This window comes from Sus scrofa, chromosome 1 (genome assembly GCF_000003025.6).
Source record: "Sus scrofa isolate TJ Tabasco breed Duroc chromosome 1, Sscrofa11.1, whole genome shotgun sequence".
Lineage (NCBI taxonomy): Eukaryota > Metazoa > Chordata > Mammalia > Artiodactyla > Suidae > Sus > Sus scrofa.
In genome coordinates this window covers 30,770,965-30,776,964 of record NC_010443.5, presented here as the reverse complement: position 1 = coordinate 30,776,964, position 6,000 = coordinate 30,770,965, and positions in this window count along the sequence as shown.

Below are 6,000 nucleotides of genomic sequence, written 5' to 3'. Positions count from 1 at the left end.
CAAAAGCAGATCATAGCAAAAGGAATTAGGATTAATAAAAATGTACAGCCAAAGTCTACTCCTATTATAGGGTAAACCACACATTTTAAACTTTATATGTCCATTGATATTTGGATTGGAGTGTACCTATGGCAACAAAGAAAGCTGGTCCCACAAATATATAACACAGAGGAAGAGATACATTCAAAACCCTCTTTGAACGAGCATTTAAAAATCATATTCAGTGACTTCTATCCCAACCAGCACCGACTGCTCGTCTTTGCAACCTCCAACCCTCATATAATGGTTCATCCTGAAAGGCTTTTCTAATTTTGCTTTTATTCAACCGACCTAAAGAGACAATATGTAATGGGCTTACCTAGCACAGTACCTGGCACATAATAAGTGCTCAGTAAAGTGGGTCGTCCTCTCCTCATTTTAATTCCCATCTTCATTCTGGCTCACACTCCCGTGGTCACACTCAGAAAGCAGAGATGCCATGCGTTGGTGAGACATGGTGTAAAAACTTGCCTCTCGGCTGTGCACATGGTGTGACTGTGCTGGTGCTTTGCTCAGCACCCTCTGCACTTGTCGCATGCAGCCAGACCAGCTGCAGATTAAATGGCTTGTTTAAACTGTGGTAAACAAATTTTATATGTGGATTCTTTTGACAGCCATTATGACCTTTTGTGGGAAAAATTCAACCTTAGTGAAGTAAAAATTCAAGTGTCTGAAAATGTGGTCCATGTTTCAGATTGTACAGACCAATTTTTTTTTTCTTTTGTCCAAAATTGGCGAGATGCAGGGAGAAAACACTTTCCTGCCTAATGTCAAGCATGAAACTAGCAAAACTACATTCTGGGGGTGTCTCTTAAAACCATTTCATTCTTGATTTTTAGGAATTATACTTTTCACCTGGCCTTATAGTCATTGCTTTAAATGACTCTTCCAGATTCCTGGGTTCCTCAATTCGTGGATTCTACCAACAGATCAAATATTTGAAAAAAATTCCAGAAAGTTCCACAAAGCAAAAATTAAATTCACCCATTCCAGGTAATTATTTATATGGCATTTACATTGTATTTACAATTACTTACTTAGCATTTACATAGTGTTAGGTATTATACATAATCTAGTGATGATTTATATTATACTACAGGAGATGTATAAGTTATATGCAAATACGGTGCCATTTTATATAAGGAATTGGAGCATCCATGGATTTTGGTACCTGTGGGTGTCCTGGAATCAGGGGATGGCTGTATTTGTTTGTGCTGATTATTATTTGTTTAAACCATATACTCGGAAAGTCACTCAGAAGGAATACACACTAGTAATGAATTAATTTTCTGGAGCTTAATTAGCACGTAAGGACTATTTACTGAATCAATACTTGTTATAAGCAAGAAATACAACAGAGACTTCTCCAAGTTTTTCTGTGCTTAAATTGCTTACGATTGGCTTAGAAACCATTACTGGGTGGTAGATTACAAACAGATTTTTCTCTTCTTTCCTAACTACAACCCAGTGTTTTGTATATACAGTGAGAAATGAGGCACAAGCCAAAAAACAGGAAATTACTAATGCTGATGTTTCATTTAAACAAAGCTAACTTATTTAATATAGAGTATTCTTGGTGTATATTCTACATATTTTATGAATACATGCCACGTGTAATAATAATGGCACTTAGCTTGCACATATTGCAAAGAACTTGGCTTTTTACATATCTTTATTCATTTTTTCTTTAACAATCTGATGGGCAAAAATTATTTTTAATCCCATTTTACAGATTAGGAAATTGAGGACCAGAGAGCTTGAGTAATTTTCTGAGATCGCAGAACCAATAAGTGGGAAAGCTGAGATTCAGACTCAGACTCCAGATCTCATGCTCTTCAACACTATATGAAAGAAGGAAAGAAAGAAGAGAGAAGGAAAGTAAGAGAGAAGAAAAGGAAGAGAGAGAAGGAACGAAGGAAGGAAGGAAGGAAGGAAGGAAGGATGGAAGGAAGGAAGGAAAGGCAGAAAGGAAGAAAAGAAGAGAAAAAGGGAGGGAGAAGGAGAAAGAAGAAGAAAGAAAAAAGAAAGAAAAGAAAAAGAGCTTGGAATGGAAGAAAGATCTCAAAGAACAGTCTCAAATCAACAAAGCTTTAGCTTCAAGAAATTAGAAAGAGAATTGTAATAAGCCCCAAACAAAGAAATTAACTAAAAAAAAATAAGAAATCAGTGAAATTGGAAGCGGAAGATAATAGAGGAAAACAACAGACCAGCTTGGACATGAAACTAGACAAAAGATTTGGGTTCTGTTAATGCTTTGCATTTAAATAATTGATTTTATTTTTTAATTCATAAGGTAGAAATTTTATTTTTAGATTCAATATAATATTAGCATTTGTACTAAACTATCATTTTGAGTCACTGTATTTATAAACACTTGGAAGTTTATACTATGAGTTTGACAGTTTATAATGAGAGTGATTTGTAGCCCAACAATTTCATATTTAAATAAAAAGCATGCATTTTGAATATGTATGAGAATTTTGTGCACATCCATTCTTCATTTCATGGTGGTTTCACCTATTGCTAAATTAATTGTTTTAGGCATAAAAATAGCGTTTTTTCCTGAAGTGAACATCTTGCTTCACAAAAGAGGCGGAAGAAGTACAGTGCCATTGAATTCGTCACGAATGCTTGCTTTGTTTTTCTTGCAAACCCTGCCAAACCAAAAGTGTTTCAGGGGTTTATTTTACCTTTAAATGGAAGGACCAATTCCTCAGAGGGAAATTATATTTTGCACATTACAGTTAAAAATTATGTTTATCTTATTTTATTTTTGCAGCAGAAGGATTATGACAAAACAGTTTTCTCTTTGCAGTCGTTAGTTGCCAAGATAGCCTTGAAAATGGGTTGCTCATTTTCCTTTCTGAGGGCTGTTATTTCAAGTATGTTTTCCCTCTCCACGTTTTTTGCCAGCTGTGCAAATTTTTATAAAACAGCTTCAATATGAATCTTTTATGACTGTTCTTCAGTTATCTGAGTTATACTACGCACGAAAGGCATAAGAGATATTAGCCACTTTGGATACTGGCTCAGAGAGAGGCAGCATGCAGTCTACACAAAGGAAACTCAATCCTCTAACAGCTAATTAAAAAAGCATTACTTTCCACCAGGGCTGACCTCCAGCCATATAAAGGATAAAGATGGCTGTCTGTCAATCATGTTTACCTAACAAATTCTGGCACGGGATCATGATGAATGGACAGATCTAAAAAGGGACGATATTGCTCAGAACTCCTAGGTACTCTTAATACCACCTTTAAAGAGGCAGAAGACCTCATCAGTAATTTGAAACCCCTGCCTCAGTGCTAGGGATACACGAGGGCTAAATCTGCCGAGGACGGCAGATCCTGGATACAAGAAGGCAGGAGAAACATATTTCCACACTTGCAGGGATTTTGAAGTAAGTGTACTTAAGATATCGTAACGAGTTCATGTACCCTAAAGTTTTTATTCAGATATTTTTTCAGCCCTTTCAACCACTTAATTGAGAGTTACTCAAAGAACTACCAGTGGACTGATTACTTCTTTCCCATAGTTATCTCTAAATCAGCTAGCAGGAAGGAGTCCTTGAAATCATTTAGTCCATCCCTCTACTTCCAGGCAGGCCAGAGATATCCTTTTCTCCTTCAGTCACATAAGTAACTAGGAGAAGGTGAGTCCATAATTTACTTTGCTGTGCTACTACAGAGACTGTAGGTTTTTATAGCCCAGATATTTCTCCTAAGTCTAAACTAAATTCTACCATTTTCTAAGTAGCTTCCATTTTGCCCTTTTTTTTTTTTTTTTTTGGCTTTCTAGGGCCATGCCCAAGGCATATGGAGGTTCCCAGGCTAGGGTTCAGATTGGAGCTGTAGCTGCTGGCCTACACCACAGCTCACAGCAACACTGGATCCTTAAACCACTGAGTGAGGCCAGGGATTCAACATGCATCCTCATGGATGCTAGTCAGATTCATTTCTGCTGAGCCATGATGAGAACTCCAATTTTGCCCTTCATTGAAAAAAAAAAAGGCAGCAAGGAGTTCCCACTGTGGCTCCATGTGTTAAGAACCTGACTAGTTTAGAATGGCCATCATTAATAAGTGCACAAATAGCAAATGCTGGAGGGGGTAAGGAGAAAAGGGAACTCTCCTGCACTGTTGGTGGGAATGTAAGCTGGTACAACCGCTATGGAGAACAGTATGGAGGTACCTTAGAAAATTGTACACAGCACTACCGTATGACCCGGAAACCCCACTTTTGGGCATATATCCAGACAAAACTTTCCTTGAAAAAGACACATGCTCCTGTATGTTCATTGCAGCACTATTCACAATAGCCAAGACATAGCAACAACCCAAATGTCCACTGATAGATGATTGGATTAGGAAAGATGTGGTATATATACACAATGGAATACTACTCAGCTATAAAAAAGAACAAAGTAATGCCATTTGCAGAACTAAGACTCTCATTCTGAGTGAAGTAAGTCAGAAAGAGAATGACAAATACCATATGATATCACTTATATCTGGAATCTGATATATGGTACAAATGAACCTTTCCACAGAAAAGAAAATCATGAATTTGAAAATAGACTTGTAGTTGCCAAGGGGGAGGGGGAGGGAGTGGGATGGGTTGGGACCTTGGGGTGAATAGATGCAGACTATTGCCTTTGGAATGGATTTGCAATGAGATCCTGCTGTGTAGCACTGGGAACTATGTCTAGGCACTCATGATGGAGCATGATAATGGAGAAAAAAGAATATATACATATATGTGTAACTGGGTCAACATGCTGTACAGTAGAAAAAAATAAATAAATAAAAGGTAAAAAAGAAAAGAAAAGAACCTGGCCAGTATCTACGAGGATGTGGGTTCAATCCCTGGCCTTGTTTAGTGGGTTAAAGATCCGGCATTGCAACAAGCTGTGTGGCACAGGTCACAAATGTGGCTTGGATCCAGTGTTGCTATGGTGTAAGCCTGCAGCTGCAGCTCTGATTCGACCCCTAGCCTAGGAACTTCCACAGGCCACAGGTGTGCTCCCCCCAAAAACAAGTTTAAAAAATGGCAGCAAATCTTTACAATCAGCCATAAAACATCCCTTCACAAGTTTCTACTATGGGGGCTACCTGGAAGAGAACCCTGGAAAGGAAAACGTTCATGCTAAGGAATAGTAGTTAGCCTTAATTTTTCTGTTAAAGGTATGGCTATCTCTCGGGTTTTCTGACTTGTGTTTCTCAACACAGTCCTTACTATATCCAAACTTTCCTTATCATTCTTGCTAAGCTTACCTTTCTGTTTTAATAGTAATTTTGGACCTTAATATGAAGGGTTGATTTTTCATCATTAATCATAATAATGGAGATAATAATACTTGTAATAAAGCACAGTGCCTGAGGCATAGGAAATATAAATGTGCTAGCTCTTCGGATGATTTTTACTTGCATTTTTGAGCTCCAGGTGCTTCATGCCAAGATGGCACGATGGCAAAGAATAATCTGGCCAAATATGTTAGTAGATCATCCTATGGTTCTTACTTCTTGGGGTTCTATTTATGCTTTTTGGATTTATTTTAATTTATTAGATTAATACCATAATCTATCATATCTCTTTTCTGTATCATCTTTTGTGCAGATTATTATTTTTCCTTTCTCCCCTGAATCAGATGATAGATGTGAAAATACCTTATTTTGCATTTATCCCAATTAAATATTATGAATTTTTTCGGTTTTAAAATAAGTTCATTTTCCACATTTCCTTGGTTTGCATATATTCCTTGTAATATGTTTGTACTTTTTTTTTTTAAGGACAAGAGATAGTAGATAGCAGTGATTTTGATTCAGCCATTCCTTGGGGCTGATTGTGTAATCTCTCGGTGCTTCAGTTTATCATAAGCAATACCATTGTCATAAAGGTATTTTCTCATAGGATTGTTGTGAAGATTGCAAGAATTGATGCAATACTTAGGACAGTTTCTAAT